The following is a 22,866-nucleotide window of genomic DNA, read 5'->3' as shown; positions in this document are numbered from 1 at the left end:
TCACTTTTTTGCTGAAGTCCAAGCAATATGATTTGAAAAGCAATTTGTCTCAGAAAATGTCTCTAACCAATCAAGAATGGAAATTAAAACAGAAATACAATAAGACTGTAATTGCAAAAGGCCATTCCGTTTACTTTAGGAAATCTTAATAAAAAAACAAAAACACTGGAATCCCAAGTGCTAATTTAACTTCACTGGGAACCTAGATTATTAGAATTTACACACTGAAACCCACCACTCAAGAGATTTTTCTTTTCATAGCCATTTCTGCCCTTGGCGTTTCAGATGACTGACATTAAGCAGACCATAAAATTATAAACAGTCTCCATCAATGTAGAAATATGTAATCAAAGTTAACAACAGCACAACAGAGCAACGCTGACAAAATCAATTAAGACTTCATGTTTTCCATGAAAGATCTTTAAGCTCAGATGATTTAAAGACGGTTGATGTTGTCCTACAAAAAGTGGTTGTTACAGCTCCAGTCAGCCGGACCAAAGGTCGAAAAGCACAGCTTCAACAAGCCAGAATGTCTTCAGACAAACCAGGCATGACGTAAAGGTCAAAGGCAGTGGAGGTGGGGGTTGTGTCTTTGTGGGAATGTGAAGGTTGCAGAAGCCTTCGGCTTATTTCTTCCTGCCATAAGCAAAATTGACCACACTCTGAAACCCTTAGTCACAACTGCTCTTACAGGTAGATGCAGGCAAACCAGTACAGGGCACGCATATGGTCGCACAAAATAGCAACGTTGTAGACCACTCGGTGAGCCAGTTGAGTGAAAATGTTCATACATTTTTTATGATGTCATGCAAACATGTCTACAACATGCAATTATATATAAGGGTGAAGTAGGTAGGATGCAGGCGTGTCTTATAGATTTTTCGTTTTTATTACCTAAATCCTAATCATGTGAATTGCAAATTGGACCTGTTGTAGTCCAGGCTTCCTGTTTGCAGCCTGATTGTTAGAAATAAGGAAATTAGACAATCAGTTTGTGTGGACATCCTACGAGCCTCCTTCAGATATTTACATATCATGTGCACACCCGGTGCATTTGACATTTGCGTGGGGTCAGCAAAGTGCCCGTAGTTGTACCTAGCGTAAGGGCACTGTACAACCGTGCAACTTACATTAGCCTTAGAAATACTTCATGATATACTTATAATCGAACGTTTTATTTTCAACAACATTATTCCATAAAGTGGCCATACGAGCCTCAAGGGAACTGCAAGACATAGTTGCCCCTTAAGATGTGGCCGCTCCTCTCTATAACCAATCCACGGGCCCGGACATCCTAAAAACCTGCAGCACCTATACGGGTCAAACCCCATATGGTAAATGTGCATTCTCGAATTTAAGTTTTGTTGCACCCTGGTCTTTTATTTTGGAGACGATTACGCTTGGCAAAATTAGGAGAAAACAAGTTATATGATGAGCAATACTTAATAAAGGAAATGGTGAGTGTAGATAACTCCGCCCCTTACAAGACATTAGTGTACCAGTGTGTACCAGTCTGTGAGCCAAACTGGTCTAGACTGGTTTAGCATATGTGATATTTATGTGTAGTTAGAATGCAGAGCAAAGCATTAGGAAGGGAACAAAACATCAGTGCTACATCAAGTATGATGTAGTAAAAACTCACACAATTACATCCTTTTATTGTTAAAAATATCCTTTGTGGACTTTACTGTTTGTCCACCCAACTGGTTCGGTCAAATAACTTTATGTCAATGAGTATCAACAATGTGGTGACTGTACTTTGGCTGTTTTTTAATGATTACCCATGCTATAAAAGCAACTGGGATGTGGGAGGGAATCATGGCAGTACCCACTGCTACTCATCCATAAGAGACACAGTGATTTATGCTTGCCAAACTTACAAAACATCTCTTATAAAACCCAATTTGATTTATTTTTTCTGTCAGAGTTGCTATGGAATCTGAAAAGAAGCTAAATGTGCTCACTTATCTGTGGAAGAGTATTTTATTTTGGCTAGCTGTTTTATGCATGCGTGCATGCATGTCTGCAACCTTTTTTAACTTCACAGTGTGCGCTTTTCAATGTTGTTAGAGTTTTATTCAAACAAACCGCAAACAAAAACGGATTAAAAGATTGGTTACAATATGCAGACACACACATGGATGGAAAAGATGGGTCCCAATGAGAAAAATGTTGTGCTGTTCGGCATGTCAGCGGTCAAAGAGGTCACATCAGTTTAACTTTTATGAATTAAAAAATATCTCCTTGGTCTTGTTTTTTTTTCAAGAGCAAAAGTTGCTTTAATTTTGTGAAGCACAATGTGTTACCTACAGATGAAAGTGCTTTATAAATGAAGATTTGAAATCGTACTACACAGCCTTTTCAATTTTTCTTATTCTGTGCAGAGGAACACAGTGTGGCAGTACTTTATACATACTCGAAAAACAGATGTTTTAGAGATGGTGTCTCTGAAGGATTAAAACAAAACAGGCCTAAATCATTTAAAAAATTGATTTTATAGCTAACAATGAAGAGCACCAGATAGGGGTGTGACGATCACCGCAAGTTTTGTTTTTTAGTTTGTTTTGTTTGGAAAGTTCTGCATATGGTGCGTGATTGGAACTATAATAAACACATTAAACACATTCATCTTTGCTGATAATTTACTTTTGCTGCTAGTCCTGTGTTCAGACTTCAGGGGCTTCTGGGGGAAACCTTTTATTACTGTTCTCCTTCACTCCCTGCACGCTCTCTCTCCCTCTTGCGCTGCCCCGCGTTCTTCATGGGTGTCAGGCTTCATGGATACCGGAAAGCTGACAAAGTGTCTGCAGTCTTGTTTATTACTGGGCAATATATAATATTCTGAGAAGATGTCTGTACCAGAGAGCACAGGTGAAGGCCCACGTGCAGCTAGAGAGCTGTCCGCCGTTGTTGTTTTTTTTTGGGGGGGGGTAACTGCGACACCGCGCCCCCTGCTGGTTCATCACCGCGGTGATCAAAAATCCCACACCGTCACAGCTCTAGTACCAGAAGCAGAACAGATATTTTAAGCAAATGCTTACAAGACCTCTCATCTGAAGTTGCTCTGACTTTCTGTGCTCCATTGAATGTCTAGATCACTGGCAGCAGCTCTAGCTTCTGAAACACAAAGCATATCACATAGTTAACATGTCAGTTTAGACATTTATATTCTGACATTTAAAGTGAAGCAAGTTTTATGATGGAAAGACTTGCCCTTTCCAAGATTAGAGTCACCTCTGAAGACAGTGTAGCTCTATTGAATATTGTGTCGTGCAAACCTTTTACAAGTGTAAAAACGGCAAATTTAAATCACCCATGAACGCTCTTTGTAAAACTGTAAATAGAAATATGCACAACATAAGGGGTTGTAAAAAGGGGTGGGGTCATACAAGATTTTTCTTCTACCCACTCCTTTTCAAGCACATTTTTTTTTGTTTTGTTTGTCTATTTTAAACTCTTGTGTTTATTTTTATTTTGTGTTTGAAATAAAGAAAGGAGAAAGAAAATGAAATATCTTAACCTAGAATTTCAATTTTAGTTTTATACGCATAGGGTGGTGTCTCTATCCAGGTTGGTTTCATAGTGTCTAATGGTGGTCCTTACTTTTCATGCATCTGGATGGGTTATGATCCCGTTGCCCTCAGGATAGCTACCTTTATCTTGGGTGAAGGAGAAAGAAAATTTCTAGGACAGTGGCAATTGTGTGCTGCCTTGTGTGGTAATCGTGTTATCTTGTTGGTCTCAAGAATACCACTTTACTATTACACTATAGTACTTCTTACAATAGATACTTTACTTTAATATCATGAAATCCACTAAACTCCATCATCGCATCATCAATGAATAACATCCAACTATAAAGACAAAAGGAGTTTAAATAACCTGTTAGCAGGTTGGTAACTACAGTGTTGCGTGGTAACTGGACTACTGTGTCAAACTTTACTGCAATAAATTTCTCACAAATCAAATTAATCACACTCGCAAACAAATCCTTTTTCCCTGACTTCCCTTTCAACAACACATCAGCTGGGAGTGATCGCCACATTTATTTAGACACACCCATATCCAAGAACCTATTACACCTAGACCAGAAACAAAACAGGAAGTCACACAAACCCACTTCAACATAAAATTCACACTAGAAAACAAATGCAAAATAAAACAGACATTGAGATCGCATTTCAACATAAACAGGCTTTTTTTAGGACCTGGGAGGAGTTTATCTAACTTTTTTTTGTAATTAGTAAATACTAGTTTTTTTTTTTGTTTCTTTGTAATAAAACATAAAAGGACTGAAAGACTCAATAAGTAAATTATAGTAAATGAGCACACAAATAATTGAATGACATAAATTAGAATAAACAAATGAATACAACAAAAAGGGCTCTTATCATTAGAGGAACTGTTTTCCTTACAGTATACAAATTTAAATAAGTATTGTGCATATTTGCTGAAATTTTGATGCATTTTATTTTTTATATTTTAAACATGGTGTAGTGAAAACAAGTGTTACAGTTGTGTTGTGTTCTGCAATCAGATCACAGGGCTACACTGGCTTTACCCAACTGCAGTAACAAAATACCTATTATTTATTTTTTAATGAAATGGGTTGATGCAGTCGCGTCGGGGATATGTTAATGACTTCATGAACTTTCAGTATCTCTATATGCCTTTAAACAGTCTGGATCTCTTTGGACATGCTTCCTTGTAATTATTTGTGTCGCTGCAACTGTGCCCTTTTTAGCCTGGTATTTTCTTCATTTTTATCATTTTTTAAATTGTGAAATTTGGGGCTTCAGGTCTTCAGGCAGTCTGTTTTCAGCTGACCTCACTCATATCACTGGGACAGTACCTCACCTATTGTCGCAGTTTCTATTTCTTAGCAACTTAATAAAAAAGTTTTAGCGCAGACAAGTTTATTTAAGAGAGAAATTGTAAGCCTATAGGTGGGGCTTTGTTTCTGTGAGGCTTGTTGAGTGCTACGCCATTGTTCACCTCTTAGACGCAGTTTTTGTTTACGTTTTTTTCTTCAACTGAAGCAGCAAAGAAGACAAAAGTGTTTAAATGTTTGTTCTTTATGGCTCAGACAGCGCTGCTGCATTTGTTTGTCACTCACCTGATGGCTGTCATAATAATGAGGGCAGGTTTATGCACCTCTTTTTATGTTTTGTTTGGGCGTGCGTGTCACAGAAGAGAATCTCAAAGCGCAGAGGAGGCAGCACAGAGTCACAGAAGTTAGAAGTGTCATGTCACAGCATTTGCATTCACAAATAAGAGAAACAAAGGCAGAACCCAGAAACATACTGATGCCAGTGTTTACATCTTCTTTTCAATTTTTAGATATCTTGTAGAAATTTGATTTGATTTGTTTTATTTTTATTTCAAGCATTAATTGTAGTCAATACAATAAAAAATATTTATCAAACTCATTACAGAAAAACAAAAACAAAGACATACTTAAATCACATTTGCTTAATTGAATATAGCGATCATTAACTAAAGTCAAGCTTGATTTATTACTTGAAAAGGAGTGGGAAGAAGCTATTTTATATAATCCCACCTCTAGTGAGTTATGTCATTTCATGGCAGAATTTTCGTAGTCCGGTTCTGATCCTATTGGGGTTTTCAAGTAACAGAATCCAGTGATTATTGATGATTGATCTTCAGAAAACATTCATTCATGATTTCAGTAAACAGTAACGTGAATCACACACCATGTAACAGATATGTCGTACTGCATGATTATAATCAGAATGCAATTTTATATTAATCCAGATATTATTGCTACACATTGCAGATCAAGTTATCAAGTAACACAATCAAGTGTTTTTATTGATTATCCTCAGAAATAATTCTTACATCTTTTCCATAAACATTAATGATCTACATTTTAGGTAACCGATATGTAGTAATCATTGATTATCATTAAAACTGGCTCTGTATAGAAGTTGTGGTGTTTTAAAAATCAACGAGGTCATACAGTTTTAAAAGTCTGGATTGATAAATAAATTGTTTGAATGATCAAGATAGCAGCCTTATGTACGATTCTGATGGCTCGTTTTTGAAGTAAAAAGAGAAGATGTCGTGAACTCTTATAATTATTTCCCCAAATTTCTTCTTGCTGGGATTAATAAAGGTCCATTTATTCATTTCTATACAGTAGGCAAAATATGGTAATATTAAGAAGCATTACAATAAATATTGACTGTTGTGTTCTAATATGTGTTTAGATTTATGTATGATTGAAATACTTTTTAAGACTTCAGTTTGTATGTGTTTGATGTGTGGATTCCAACTAAGTTTGTTATCAATAACAATTCCTAAGAATTTGATTTCTGTAACCCTTTCAATTGATACATTATTTATTTTACTGGGAGCTTGGTATTGGCAGTGTAACAACCAAAAAACATCACTTTGGTTTTATCTAGGTTCAAAGATAATTTGTTGTAATCCATCCATGATTTTATTTTGTTTAACTCTGTGTTCACCATTATTGTCTGTAGAATAGAATATATTTGTTTACAAATATTGAACAGCAGTGGACCCAGAATTGTTCCTTGTGGGACACCACAACTTATCTCTTTGGCTTCTGATGTAAATTCATCCATCTTGGCAAAATTGTTTTATTCCTATTTGATAGAAGTTGGCACTAGTCCTCTTATCCCATACACTTTCAAACCTTAACTGAAATAAAAATAAAGACACCCAGATTTAAGAATATTTTCAAGAAACAGCTTAACAAATCAAAACAGCAGCAGAGCAGACTCCTCACTGAAGCAACTAGATGCAGCCCTCTTATTCATCCATGATAGATTTTAAATAACAAATTCTATTCATGGCCCTCTCCCTCCCAACATCCCTCTCTACTTGCATAAAAAGCGTCCTCTTTGCATCATCCTTTTTTCTCTTTACCTAGCAGCCTCGCTCTCATCAGATCTCTGGAATATATGAGATACATAGCTCTGATCTCTGCACTCTGATCGTAATGTTGGTGATGGAGGAAGAATATATTATTCCGCTCTCGCATACATTTGAATTCTCTGGAGATCCAGGTGCCAGCAATTTGTCAAATGTAAACTCAATTCTTTTTAAATCCCCATGATACGAAAAACAGCTTTTTGATATAGATTTCTGTGAAGAATGTTGGAGGAAGGAGCTTACTTTGAACTAAGAGCAGACTTTTTTCCCCCTACTCTTTTCTGTTTTGCCTCCACAAATAAACTGAACACTGCCAGAGAGTTGTGGGTGTTAAACTGTTTTTGACATAAGCAAAAGCAGGTACCGCTCTTATTTTGTAGTTTATTTGTGTTAGAAGTTGATTAGGCTGCTGTAACTGCAAGGAACTGTCTGACTCTCACTTTCACCAAATTGTTTCTGTCTTTTAGTTTCACTGCAGCGGCATAAATTGAGTACTGTGATGAAATTTTAAAGATTCTCATCTATTGGCTTAAGGCAAAATCAACACAGCTTCTGCACTAAAAGCTGTATTTGAAAGATCGTATTCCCACTGTAGCAATTTAAGCTTTGCCAAGCTGTCCAGAGGGAGAGCAGAGCTTTGCTAAAAAGGGAGAAAGACCATTAGAAACAGGAAGTGAGACCTGCTTCTGTTAGAGAACTGAGAGTTTGACTCTTTCTCACTGATTTAAATGTTAAGTGGAAAAAAGACAACTTACCTTTTTTTATTTATCTTTTATTATGTCTTCCCGAGAAAGTTATTTAATGACGATGGTACAGTACAAACCAAAAGTTTGGACCCACCTTCTCATTCAAAGAGTTTTCTTTATTTTCATGAATATAAATATTGTAGATTCACACTGAAGGCATCAAAACTGTGAATTAACACTTGTGGAATTATATACAGAACAAAAAAGTGTGAAACAACTGAAAATATGTCATATTCTAGGTTCTTCATTGTAGCCACCTTTTGCTTTGATTACTGCTTTGCACACTTTTGGCATTCTCTTATTGAGCTTCAAAGTGAAATGTTTTTTGTGCTTTTTCATGTTTAATAAGTGTGATTTCTTGCCTTATAAATGGGGTTGGGACCATCAGTTGTGTTGTGCAGAAGTCGGGTGGATACACAGCTGATCGTCCTACTGAATAGACTGTTAGAATTTGTATTATGGCAAGAAAAAAACCAGCTAAGTACAGAAAAATGAGTGGCCATCATTACTTTAAGAAATGAAGGTCAGTCAACTTTGAACGTGTCCCCAAGTGCAGTCACAAAAATCATCAAGCTCCACAAAGAAACTGGCTCACATGCGGACCGCACCAGGAAAGGAAGACCAAGAATCACCTCTGCTGTGGAGGATAAGTTCATCCAAGTCACCAGCCTCAGAAATTGCAGGTTAACAGCAGCTCAGATTAGAGAGCAGGTCAATGACACACAGAGTTCTAGCAGCAGACACATCTCTGCAACAACTGTTTAAAGGAGACTGTGTGAATCAGGCCTTCATGGTAGAATATCTGCTAGGAAACCATTGCTAAAGAAAGGCAACAAGCAGAAGAGACTTGTTTGGGCTAAAGAACACAAGGAATGGACATTAGACCAGGGAAAATTTGTTCTTTGGTCTGATGAGTCCAAACTCGAAATTTTTGGTTCCAACCACTGTGTCTTTGTGCTACGCAGAAAAGGTGAACGGATGGACTCTACATTCCTGGTTCCCACCATGAAGCATGGAGGAGAAGGTGTGATGGTGCTTTGCTGGTGACACTGTTGGGGATTTATTCCAAATTCGAGGCATACTGAACCAGCATGGCTACCACAGCATCTTGCAGCGGCATGCTATCCCATCCGGTTTGCGTTTAGTTGGAGCATCATTTATTTTTCAACAGGACAATGACCCCAAACACACCTCCAGGCTGTGTAAGGGCTATTTGACCAGGAAGGAGAGTGATGGGGTGCTGCGCCCGATGACCTGGCCTACACAGTCACTGGTGCTGAACCCAATCGAGATGGTTTTGGGGTGAGCTGAACTGCAGAGTGAAGGCAAAAGGCCCAAGAAGTGCTAAGTATCTCTGGGAACTCCTTCAAGACTGTTGAAGACCATTTCAGGTGACTACCTCTTAAAGCTCATCAAGAGAATGCCAAGAGTCCCTCTTCAGAGAGGAGGGAGAAATGTGTAACATAAAGAAAATTATGATAACCGGGCGGGGTTAAAGTTGGCCACACAGCCGTTTATTCGGTGACAAATAACACTCATAGGGGACTAAAAGAGAAATAATCAACTCAACACCAAAGGTGCAACAAATAATGGGATAACTTAAATTCTCAGGCTTTATAGCAAGGCACTATCACAATTACAAAGCAAAGCTTGAATATTTCATGGTTTTATATATTGTTTGGGAACAGTTTATCATACTTTGAGATGAAAAATTTAAATGCATTCGGAGTCTGGAGTTTTTATCTCGAGACATGTATTGTTGCCGTTGCACATCAGAGCAAACATCTGCGTCGGTTGAGGTTGCATGCTGGAAAAAAAAAAGAAAGGTTGTTTCTCAGGTGTTGACTTTCAGAAGCAGTTCTTCAAAATAAAATCCAGAGTCCCTCCTCTAACTCACTCCCAGTTTCACATCTGGCCTGAATCTAGCGAAGCGCAGAGCTATGAGAGCCACTGAAATCCATCAGACGGTGAGAAAAACCTGTATGTCACCCATAATGCTCCCTGTCCTTTGTGGAATGTTATCAACCGTCCTGGATAAGGGGCCTCAGCTGCTTGGAAAAAGACTTGTACCAGTCGACCTATTGCTGCAGGTCTGTCAAGCATGAAGCATTTTATTGTCTGTTGGCTCAGTGAGATGCCAAGCCGCAAATCTTTTTGCTTTGTGATTGGCTTGCTAACTGTTCAAGGGTATTATTCCACCTGAAAACGTCCCAAATTCCATCTTTAAAAATTTGGCCATAATTTCACTGTTCATCACCCTTTTCAGCAGCATGTAAGGAGATAGTGCTTCAAGTTCTGCATGGTTTAAGAGGGTTCAGCACCACTGAGCGTGGATGGCATTTCGGAGTGGAAGGGCTGTGCCCTGATGTTGTGGCTTTTGGAGTGATGATCCTATCCCTCTGGGAGGGAACCTTTCATGGCAGCATCTTGTTTGTTTCCTGTTGTTGTTTCTGTGAAGAAGCAGGAAAGATTTCACTTTCCCTAAGTCATTTAGGGGAAAAATACACAAAGTCCATAGTAAGATTAGTTATATGTAAATCCCACTCCAATTATCTTTTGAACTATTTTCAAAGCATTTCCAGTGATCTTTTGATTTGATTTTGATTTGATTTGATTTGAAATGGTTTATTTCAAGCAATCAAATAAGAATAGTACACAAAACAATACAATCATCAGTTATACATTCATACAAAGACGTATCAAATTTTGGATAATTAGACATAAAATTAAATATTGCTTGAAAGGGAGTGGAAGGAAGCGAATTTATATAATCCCACCCCTGTTCTACTGTAACCATTTTATTACATGATTTATCATTATCCGGTTCCTAGCTTTTATCAGACAGAATTAAGAATCCTTAGGTATCAATAAAGCACATGAGAAAAGATGAATTACTTAAAATATTATGTAAAAAAATAACTATTTTAGAAATCAACATGGCAGATGCAGATCAGTTATCTAAAATATATGCAGATTGTTAATTATAAAAATCGTGCACATGATGAAAAAAAAATAATACTACATCAGTAAAATAGACTGTTTCAAAAATTTTCATAGCAAAAATTGATCAAGTATCAAAAGTTAAAAATATGTGCAAATTATATTTTATTAGGAAAAATCATGAATCAATTTTTGGAGCAATTGAAGTTATATAATTAGAAATCAATCAGTTTCTTAATCTTTATCTTTTAATTATATTTATGCCATTTTTAGCAAAATTCAAAAACCTGTGTCGTTTTCTAGGACATAGTTCCTGCAGATTGGACAGGGACGGTAATTCGCCTCTGATAGATATAGTTATTTTTGTCAGTAGAACATTGACGTTCAAAAAAAAGTGCTTCCTGGTCCGTGCAACAGTCATACATTACAATCATTGCTCGATTACTAAAACAGGACATTAAAATGATATTTCTACCAAAAAAATGCAAATGCTAAAAACAAACCAGGATATGCAACTAATAGGTGTTAAAGATGGTAAAACCAGAGAAAAATAATAAATCTAGAAGAAAACACCATACGGCCACATTACTGTTGCTTTTAAACAAACATCCACCATAATACAGTGTAAGTACTCTTAAGAAGGCCAGATGTAATCCGAATGTTTTCTTCGGGGTTTAAAAAGTTTATTGCGTTAAACTGTTCTGGAGAAAGTTATGGGTGGGACTGTATGTTCAGGAAAAGCCCATCCCCCCTTCCCATTACCAATCTGTTTACCCGCGCTCCTGGTAGCTTACAGCCCCTCACAACCCCAATCTAACATTACTGGTGCAAAAAAGATGGAAAGCAATATTAGAGATATCCAGCCGTACAGTTTTAAGTCAGATATCGGCTGAGATGAGGAAAAAAAGACATACATGGATGTAGTCATCCATAGGTGGATGCATTCAAATGGAGCCCACCCAGCATATTTTCTACACCACAAATAAGCTCTTTTCCACACTGCAATTGAATAAAGAACAATTTGAATAAAGAAACACTCAGAAATGCCATTTTGAGATTAATTTTCTTCAAAAATGCCCCCCATCATGAGAATAATCCCACAAGAACGAACAAAAAACACAATTATCATCAGAGGGGTTCTACAAATACCTTTAAACCCTTAATTTGTTGGTATAAAAGGCTTGAGAGTTTAAAATAGTTTGTAAAAACTAAAAAAGTTCTGTTGCAGATAACAAATAAGTCTTTACGTCCCCTTTACGTCCCTATTAATGTTTTTGCTACAGAACTGAAGCTACTCAGTTTCAGTGAGGGTCAAAACTGTTCTTTTACTTTTTAAAACTAAAGGGAAATTCAGGAAATTATCACTTTTTGAACTTCTGCTTTTTGTTGAATTATCTTTTCCCAAACTGAAAATGTCATCTTAAATGCTCACGTTTAGAGAGAATGTGTCATTTTTAAGCAAGGCTGAAGCAAATGGTTCAAAGGTTTATCTGTGTCTGCAGTGCGGCAAGTGCTGCTGCTGCTGTTTTCTCAGGATTTAACAGTACAGTAACTCAGCTCTGTGGGTACCTTGTGTGCTGGCCTGTGAACTGAGGAATTTCCCGATGACCCTGAACCAACACTGTCAAATAAAGGCACTCATTGTTCTTTGCAACATCCACAGAGGCTTGTTTAATGAAAGTCTGAGGAGTATTTGCAATGAACATTGTCAAACCTTTGTGCTCTCCGCCCCATAGCTAAAGTAAACCTCAGTTTAGCGAGAGCCAAGTTTCCACTGAGTGTATCATTATTCACTTCCATCACTGATGCAAGAGTATCAGATGTCAAAATATTAATCTCAACCACCAAAAATACTCATGTTAATATCTAAACACTTCTCTGCATGCATATAAACAGCAGTAACATCACTTTATTTAATAGATCGTCTCTGACACATGCATTTTAATGTATCTATCCAATGGTCTGCACACACACTGGTAGCTGCTGAAGACTCATTATTTTCTTTAAAAAAAAAAAAAACATCTGCACCCAAACCTGGATGGACAACATTTCTCGTAAAACCACTACAGGGTGGTTTCTGAAAAAACATCGAACCAATTGACATCGGACACATAAATAACACGCTCTCTTTGGCGTACCGTACCTAAGACCGTTTACACCAGGGGTGCCCAAATTCAGACCTCAAGGTCTGGCCTGCCTGTTTTCCAGGAACCCTGCCATTTCTGCTGCTGATTACCTGGATCAGGTGTGTTTAGACAATAAGGAGCTTCAATGGCAGGTTGGTTAAAAAACATGTAGGACACCGGCCCTCGAGGCCTGGATTTGGGCACCCCTGATTTACATAATCAACGTGAATCAGCTGATTCTGATGCAGAGAAAAGCAGCTTGATTCACGTTGATTGTGTAAACACTTTGCTTCTGTGAATGGTTGCATATCAGCACAAAGCTGCTATTCTGGAATTAGGTCAAATGCATTAACGGTTGAAGAGTTACACTTGACAAAAGAATGTCAACACGGGAGTTAACGGTTTGATGTTAAAGGGTTAATTCATGGGTTTAAAAGTTTGACTTTTACATCTAAATTTGCAACCCAAGTTACAAACTTTGTTGACTTTTATTGATTAGTTTATCTTTTATAAAAATCAATAGAAGGGATCAGTTGTTTTAATCAGCTGTTCTAGTTTTAGTAGATTCCAAATTCCCATTAACAGAGCCGTGTTTTGTGTTTTTACATGACAGGTGGGTGGCGTCAACAGTCCTACTTTTACTCTAACTTTACTTTGTTCTGTTCTACTTTATTCTGCTTTTTTCAAGAGGATTTAAGGTGGGCGAAGTAAAGTTTGTACAATGTGCCCATTCCACTTCAGGCATCATTTTTATTTTCAAATTCTATGAACCATATCAGAGATTATAAGTCTAGCGCATAAATGTCCAAAGAAAGAAGCTTCATTGAAGCAGGAAAAGCCAGTTTATTCCAAGTCTAGTGTGTTCCATTTCTCTACTCTTGAGTTTGTGTTGAACATCTGCTCTACTGTACTTCCATCTTTTGCTCTGTATAAGTGTTTAAAACGCCTAGCAAATGTATTCAAAAGCTACCATCATTTTTTGGTAGTATGAAATTTGGTTCAAAGATTCGTTCACAACGTCCTCAGCAGCATGCGTTCACGCGACCACTTTCAATGATTCTTTCAATGAATGCGCTAAATGCGCATTCTTGAGCGTGTATTTATTTATGCCCGGTGTGTCCGTAGCTGTACAAACAAAATCTCATATGAATACATTACTATGTCCTGGCAGTCCATGAATATGTCATTACATTAGTAACGGACTGTAAAAGGACCGACTCAAATATTTAGATTTATTTTAGTTGGAGATGTGCACATGGTGTTGGTACATGGGTGGGAAGTGCTTCACTTTGACAAATTAAGATTTTTCTGCAAAAATCTTATCTTCTCTAAGGAAACATATTTGTCACAGTCTATGTTTTTAGGTCAACAAAAAGCTTAATTTGCCCTGAGGAAAAATGGAGCTCTGAGGTAAAGAAGAAAAAAAGTGAACGTGATCAAAGCATAAGCGGAGAATTGACAACGATTAGACAGTGCGCCTTGTTTGTTTTAACTTGTAAACTGGAGTTTATGAGGTAAAATATATCGAAATGGTGAAATGTAAAACTCCTGGATGAAAGTTTTAAAGTTTTTTTTTTTTTATTTGTCAAACCCCTGTTAAGCATCTGACCACGAGATGGTTTCCTCACTTGTGAGAAGCCGCAACTCAGCCACTGACAAAAGGAATGGGCCTCATTTCCTGTTGTTCTTTCAAAGAAGTTAGCGATCAACAGTTCAAGCTTTGAACTCAGAGACAAATGTCAGCTGATCTGAGGCAAAATCACTCTAGCAACAGATGCAAAAGTGTTGGGAAAAAACAGATAAATGTCCAAGATGTTTTCCTTTTTTTATGTTTTAGAAGTCATTATGGACTGAGCAGGAACAACAAAAAGACAAGATCCCCAAGAACTGTCCAGAAAGAATGCAGGCATTTTCTTAATATAATTATATAACAACAATTATTTTTAATATGTTTTAAATGGAATACAGTTTATTGGTACTTTCTTTTCACAATATATTCAAAATATAAAAAAAATTCTGTTTTTCTTCCAAGTAAATTATTTATTGACATAACAATTCCCATTGGTTGTGGGGCAATTCCGCTTTTCCTTTTCACAGAATTAGCAAACATTACATTTATTGAGTTCTCTCAGAGCCAATAACTGCAGCATGCTTGCAGCTATAAAACTTTTTCCGATATATATCTCTACATTAATTGGGATCTTTTACTTACAATCCTTATAAAAATGGATTGTGTTTGTATATATATATATATATATATATATATATATATCTGTTTGTATATATACCGGTATATATTTTTTTCAATATAGTAAAATTGAATGTTAAAATAGTTATGCTTTCTTTGAGAAATCGTATTGATACTTAATCTTTACGTTATCACCTTTATCATTTAAACAGTTCTTTTATTTTTACAACTACTAGACAACTTTTTTTCCCTACATTTTACTAATCTTTATTGGGCTTTTCTTTTGTCAGCCATCCATCCATTTTCTTAACTCATTGTTTCCCTTATGGGGTCATGGGGCTGACGGAGTTTTACCCAGCTACTGATGGGCAAAGACGGGGTACACCCTGGACAAGTCACCAGTCTGTCGCAGGGCCACACATCACGCACATCACACACTCATACACACTCACAGTCACCTAAGTACAATCTAGTCATCAATTAACCCATGAAGCATGGTTTTGGACTGTGAGAGGAAGCCAGGGAAAGCCCAAACATGCATGAGGAGAGCATGCAAACTCCACACAGAAAGGTCCTAGCTGGGGATTCCAACCAGGACCTTCTCTCTGTGAGGCAAGAGCGCTATACCGTGCAACCCTGCAGCCCTCTATTGTCATCGTTATTTTGTTTGGCACTTTAAGCTCGGTGTACTGTTTTTTTTCCAGCTTGACCTACTTAGCTTTTGCAGGTATTTTAAGGTTTTGGAGTCAATAATCTTTTTTCCTTTTTTCTTTTTTTTTGTTGTTTGACAATTTGAACAAATATTTCAGTCTTTCAGTCAAGCATAATTCACACTGTACGCATTTTGGTCCGGAAATCCTGCTGAAAGCGGCCTTCATTCACACAGCTCCTGCAGTAGACGATAAAGCTCACCGTACTGGGAGAGTCTCTGAATGATCTCATGAACCCAGATAAGGAGACATGATTACCGATGCTTTTCTAGATGCCCTTAAAAGCCAAATTTTCAGATTTTAATACAGAAGGGAGCTGTAATACCACACACATTTCAGAAGTAGACATTTGCACACACACAAAACAAAGCAATTGATGGTTACAACTTGTTTTACACAAATTATTTTTAAGTGAGCTGAGTTTGAATGAGGACAAGCCTTCATTATGTGGCTTTGGGAGAACATTAATACATAATAAGGTACATATCACAGGGGAGATCCACTGTCTCTGTTCCAGCAGCCTTTTCTCATCCTTACTTAACAGCTTACTCGCTGACAAAATGTGAAGGACAAATATGTCACATCTACTCACTCTATTGTGTGACTCCGCCTGCAGACGGTTTGTTTTCATTTCATCGCTCATAAAAGTTAGATGAGGACAAGTTTTCGGCTTGCTACGGGTGACAGTTCTGCAGCAGATAAAGATTTAGCTTTGCAATGAGATTCCTACCCCCCTTCTTTACACACAACACACACAAACCTCTCCAGCAAAACAAACTGCAAACTGTGGAGCAGCACACAGCTTCAGCATCTCCCTCTCTTAAAGGTCAGATCCCACCATCAGCATGAAACGGGACGTTTTATTCTGTCATGATGATCAGGAGAAACCTCCTAACGCGTTGATGTAGTCTTTGGGGGCTTTGCTTGCATCTTCTCTAATGAGCGAGACTAATTCCTTTTGCTTCCTTCTGTGGTTATTGGTGTGACTGATGGTTTCATTTGAACCCTATATATATATATATATATATATATATATATATATATATATATATATATATATATCTCGAGACACGGGGATGCAGATCTCTGCCTTCTGACTTCTATTTTGTGCAAAAGAAAAAAATAAAGCTCTGGTGCTGCTTTGCTCGCACTCCAAAGGTGTTCCAGCAACACTTAACATTTCTCAGCTGCTTTTGACAAGATCTTCCTGCCGGATTTCACACTACATAAATTGACACAAATGTACAATAATAACAGCTGTGAATCCGACTCAACCGTTAGGTGATTGTTAAATACATGGCAGCTGAACTGAGATCAATTTCTTTATTTTTTTTATTTTTTTTTTAACTTGTCCTGTCCAACAGCTAGGCAGACAGATGAGAGCTGAGGGCCTCTTGTGTTGGACATATTTTACTTTAACAAGAGGGGTTATTAATCTTCAGACAAACCAAAGGTATGTCTGAATAAACCCCTTTTGTAATTGAGGCCAAACTTTATTAATTTCAATCATGTTTGAAAATCCTTGGCGTTGGACCGGACGGAAAAGGAAAGAGGGGAAGAAGAGAGAGGGACGTTAGAGAGAGGGGGGGGTAGGAGGGTGATAATAGGAGGGGAAGGGGGGTAAGACCATGAAGCAGCATAAAGCAACAAGTTTACTGGTTGTTAATCATTATGGTAAGGTTCAAATGTAGTACAAAAAGGGCGGGGCCTATCCACACACACACTCAAATGTTATAAACACACCTGCTAGCTGAAAAAATGTCCACCTGTCGACATGTACACAAAACAGATAGTGTTCACACGCATACTTATGCCTTTAAAACCAACTAGTGTGAAATATTTCAGTCATTCAATCATGCAAACTGTTAGTGCAAAGGTGAGCTAACACCTGTGCTCAGGTGAGTGTTTATGTTCTTCTAAAATGGATGGTGGAACGTGACAAGAAGGAGGGAGAGTGCCCAGCCATCCCCACCCCAAGACCCCCACCGCAGCGGCAGCCGGAATCCCTCCAACGCCACACGGGAACCGGCAGGGAACAACCGCCGCCCGGGCGACCAAGCCCGCCACCCAGGCCAGGGCCAGCAGGACCGCCGCAAGGCCCCCAGAGCCAGAGAGCAGGGAGGCACGGAGGGAAAGAGAGCGCCGCCCCAGCCCAACCAGGAGAGCAGCCCCCCCGCCGCGCCGGGAGTGCCCAACGCAGGGCCCCACCGGAGAAGGACGCCCACAGCCCCAGACGAGCACCCCACCACCACCCAGGAGTTCCGGGCATCCCCCCGCCCCCACCCCAGGTACGAGCCAGGACCCCCCAAGGGAGACCCGCTCCGCACTCCAGGCAGCCATCCGCCCGGCCCACGGTTGGTCCAGGGAGGAGCAAGGCAGGGGCCCGCCGCCCCCGCCCAGGAGGGGGAACCCCGGGGAAAAAAGAGGGCCCACAAGGGGTGTTGTAAATATGGCCCGACCAGGCTCGGCCACAGTTGGAAATTTGGCGGGGCCCAGCATTCAGGAGCAGGGAGCAGAACCCACCCCCCAGGGACACGAACACCCCCGGCTCAGATGTAATGTGAACCCCCCCACCGCGCGGAGAGAGCACCGCCGGGTGCCGCCTGAGATCAATTTCTAAAGTAAGGTCCCAAATACCAATTTTAATTATTTGTTTAAAAATACTGTTATAACAAAGAGATCAATATGTTGCTTCAATGCCTGGACCCAACTGCAAAGAAAATGGTGTAATTCCAGCTCTAACGAAATGAAGTCAATTTTTCACGATTTTTTTCACGATAAGGACACCGCAATGTTGGGGCCAGACAACGTCAGTAAGCAGTTATTGGACTGAGTCATCGTTTCTATGGCAAGCTCTCTTGCCTATCAGGCTTGTTGGAAGTCCACACCTCTAATGCTTGAAAGCTGGCTTGTAGAATCTGTCAATCAAAAGTTTTGGAAGCTATTTTAATAGCATTCACTTTTGTGAAAAAATTGACGGTGGGCCTTATAATCTGGAGCGCTTTATATATGGATTAATCCCAGTTGCTCTTACTAATCTTGAAGCTATTTTGAGAGGTACATGGGGTCCTTTAAAATGGTCAGTTTTTAAGGTCATTTTTTTTAATGAGTTGCAAACATGGTTGAGTGTCATTGTAAATACGCCAAGGTTGGCTAATGTGTTGAAGTGTCTGACTGTATTACGTGTTAAAAAAAAAAGGTTGTAGTCACAGTAATTTTTGTTTTAGTGCTATCAGTGGGCTTTTTTACATGTTGTAAACAAGGGACTCACAAGTATTGTTAATATGTTAACCCAGATAACATGTAGCATGTCACAAATAAGTTCTAGAATTACTTTGAAGCAGTTAATAATGTCAGTTTGACATACAGACTAATCCCTATTATACAACTACCGGTATGAAGCCCATTGAGATGACTATTGTTGTAATATTGGGTTATATAGATAAAATTTAATTGAATCCCTGAATCTTTTATCATACTTAATGGGCCTTAAAGTTTGGTGTGCCCTATGCTTCACCCAAGTTAAAAAATGAACATTAATTGACTGTGCACCTTGTAATATGTGCGCCCTATATAATGAAAAATACTGTACTTTCATTGAGGAATCTCAATCTGTTTTTAACTTGAATTCCTTGCATAACAAAACATGTTAAAAGCAAACACAGGTTTGAAAAAAGGTAGCAGAGGAGGAATGTTTATGACTGAGTAACAGCACTTTATTTCTCTATAGAAGTTTCTGGGATCATGGCTTCTTTGAGCCAGTGGATACTTCCTATTTGGAACCTGAGTTGGAAGAGGTCACTCAGTCCAGATCTCAACAGTCAATGGTTTTAATTCACTATTTTTCAGCCTAATGTCAATGGATGTCACCCTTATCATCTTATATTATTTTTCAATGCAAACTGCAAATGAATCTGAATCCTCAAGAAGTCAATTTTCATCCCATTCTAATATGATTTATTCTTGTACCGTAGTCGAATTCATCATTCATATATTGGCAGGAAGCTGAAATAATGCAGTCATGTATGTAGTCCAAATAAATCACAATTTGGGAAATCTGATTCTGGCAGACACCCTCATGAAATTGTCAGATCTGGCAAGCTCAGACTGGTTTAAAGAAAAAAAAAAGAAGCTTCTTAGAGTCCAGGTGCTTCATTACTGGAGCCATGTTTGTTTGGAATGTGCATGGGAGGGCGAGACAACAGGCAGGAATGTGTTGGGGGGGGGGGGGGGGGGTTCTCCTCCTTTCAGTGATAGTCGAGGACCGTAACCCAGCAACCTGCAACCTCCAACCAGAAAAAAAGGCCAAACTGGTATGAGCGCGTTTCATGCATGAAAAAAATTGACTTACCACAAAGATAGCAGGCTTTAGGTGTCTTATCCTGTTGCAGAGATACTATCACAGCAGAGACGGCAGAAAAAATAAATCCCATAAAAATAATTTACTACCCAGTTAAAGTCTTGGGCATTATGAGACACAGCGATCTGCTGTTTAATGCTCCAGTTATTAAAACCGCTGGCATGTAGGAGTTGAAATACACAGACATTCCATAAATGGGACACAATTCTCAGAATGTGCACTTAGAGTCATTTGGACCGCAAACACAGGAAAATTGATTATATATTAACCTAACAAATGAAATGGCTTTGTTATTATTACCTTAAAGGCGTCTTTATAGCTAGATAGAGGAATGTTGATTTCAGCTCCTGCACCATCCACTGTTTGATTTGGCCCTTTTGGCATTCTGATCTCTGATTGCAAATTAACCCCAGAGATACACTTTTGATCCGTCTGATATTTGGACTGGGAAAAGCAGGAGCAAGGCAAATGCAGCACATTGGCATTCCTCCCCCTGTCTAGTAATGAAATTGCTTAGTGCTACTGCATCCTTTCAAGCATCACACTGTGCTCGCTCATATGGATTTAATCCTTTCGAGAGAGGCTGTTGCTGAGGGCATTCGGCACAATGCCAGCGCCAAAGTAATCCATCGAGTATTAAACAAGTTGGCCGTTTTCAGATATAAATAAATGTATCAGAGATATAGGATATTAATAATCTGGCATCTTGGTGTTTAAATTCTTGATGTGCAAATTCCTCTTTCACCTATATACTACATTGGGTTGTATCTGATAAGTGTTTTAAAATGAGGAGTTTCTTTTTATATTCTCTGTTTTCAAAGTAGACGTTCAGCCTGCAACTTTTAGAAATAATTCACGCCAAACCGCCAGCAGAAACCCTAGATATTATTCACTGACACCATAATCTCAAAAGCCTAGAGTGCTTCATATTTAATTGTCCTCTCCATTTAACACAAAATGGAAAAGGCTAATGGTATTAGAAATCTACATTTAAGGCATAATAATACTTTGCTCAATTAAACTGAAAGCATAGGAGATAAGACAGGATGTGACATTAACATAATGGCAAAGTATCACATGCCTTTCTGTAGACACAGCAGATAACCTAAACTAAAGAGTAATAACATCTAGATTTGATGAGAATCAAATGTTCTCTGCTCCTCTAATTCTGGAGTGTCACTCGTAGGCAAATTGCCCTGATACATCTTGCTTCCTGTGCTCTTTTTTTTTAAATGATGATCCAGACCACAGGTTGGGAGTAGTTAGGAAGCAATGATAATTAAAAATCAAGCAACTTATTCTTGATGTACACTGCAATGTACACTACAATTAAAACAGACCCTCTACTTTGAAATACCAAAAGAAATCTAGGTTTACTTCCTAATGCTTCTAAATATGGTAAATTAGACTTTATTTGGCCAAGTCAGTTGTATTTCTTTTTTTAATTACGTGATATTTAATCTTGGTAAATGCAATTTTGCATATTTTTAGTTTCTTAAAAGCGCAATACTTTTGGTTCAGTTGAAGATTATCACTTTTATGAAGTTACAGTCTGGTCAAGTCGTACGAATGCAGTCCTTATTTTTAAGGAGGAAATTCAGACAATTCTGATGAGTACATCGTCTTGGCTGAAAATGCATGACAAAATTGAATTAGGCTTTGAATGAGTGAAAATAATGTGGTTACATTTCAAAATATTACCGGGTAGGAGGGTCTAAGGGCAGGGATGTCCAGTTTTAGTTTAGTTAGTTCTGTTTAGAATCTTTATATTGAATTGTGTGTGTTCATGTTCCTTTTTATTTTATGTTTTACACTACATTTATCTGCACAAAGCCCATCGAGACGACTGTTGTTGTGATTTTGGGCTATACAAATAAAATTGAATTGAATTGAATTGAATTGAATTGGTTTTCTGACACTTAAAAGCTGCTTTTGACCACTTCCCCACCTTACATTCTTGGATGCAAAGCCAATCGGAAAACAACCCTAACCCTCACATTATCATCGGAGGCTGGTTGCAAAATGGAGCAATTTCAATTCTACATTGAAAAAGCCAAACTCTTCATATTTTGGTTTATAAAACTTTCTCACTAAACTTTACACAAATTGCAATTCATTAACTTAAGCATGATTTATTTGAAAAGCCAAAGTAAATATTGACGCTGTGTGGTTTCTGACATGCAATAAAAGTCAGTGGTAGTTGGAATAATAACAGATAAGATGGAATAAGACCCTGAAGTCTGGACACTGATGGTGGACATGGAGCAAATGATGGTTGGTGAATGTTTTTGGAGCTGATCCAGGAGGGGAGTCTGTACCACACAGCCTGAAGGACAGAGAGAAAAACAATGGGGCCATTTAAATGAGATAATTGCTAATTGGCCTGCTGAAAGGAAGATAAATTTATATCAGCCCAAAGCAGTGAGGATAATTATGAATGATTGTGAATTGACAAAACGGGCGTGTGGAATGGAAGGATGGATGGAACAGAATAAAGGAAGAAAGTTTTGAGACAATTGTGCCTTATTAAAGTTATCCTAAAGTTTGTTTAACATTTTCCCCTCTAGGAGAGTTCCTTTTTGAAGGGTAATATACCTTTTTAGTCTTGTTACATGGGGGCTTTTACATGTGATTGAACATCTCTCATTAGCTACAACACCACTAAACTGTAAGCCACAGGGCTCTTTTTGAGTCCCAACCTTCTATACTTTTCACTGCCACCACGGTCTGTTTTTGGAAAGTTTTGAAATCCTCTGCCATAAAAAAAGATAAACCAACTCTTATTATTTTTTTCCAAATGTGCCTGAAGGATGTGTAGTCATGGATGAAAGTAAATGTCATGAAAAGGAACAAGAATAAAACTCATTCTGTTCTATTT

At 38.3% G+C, this 22,866-nt stretch overlaps 1 protein-coding gene across 6 annotated transcripts in view; it reads left to right on the top strand.

Annotated features, from left to right (window-relative positions):
- Positions 1-22,866, top strand: part of arhgap42b (Rho GTPase activating protein 42b) — a 125,147-nt gene that overhangs the window by 56,412 nt on the left and 45,869 nt on the right. The gene's annotated exons all lie outside the window — the stretch shown is intronic.

Source organism: Oryzias latipes, chromosome 13, assembly GCF_053564925.1.
Source record: "Oryzias latipes strain Hd-rR chromosome 13, Olatipes_Hd-rR_3.1".
Taxonomy (NCBI): domain Eukaryota; kingdom Metazoa; phylum Chordata; class Actinopteri; order Beloniformes; family Adrianichthyidae; genus Oryzias; species Oryzias latipes.
Note: the sequence above shows the minus strand (reverse complement) of the source record. Positions and strands in the feature narration are given on the sequence as shown.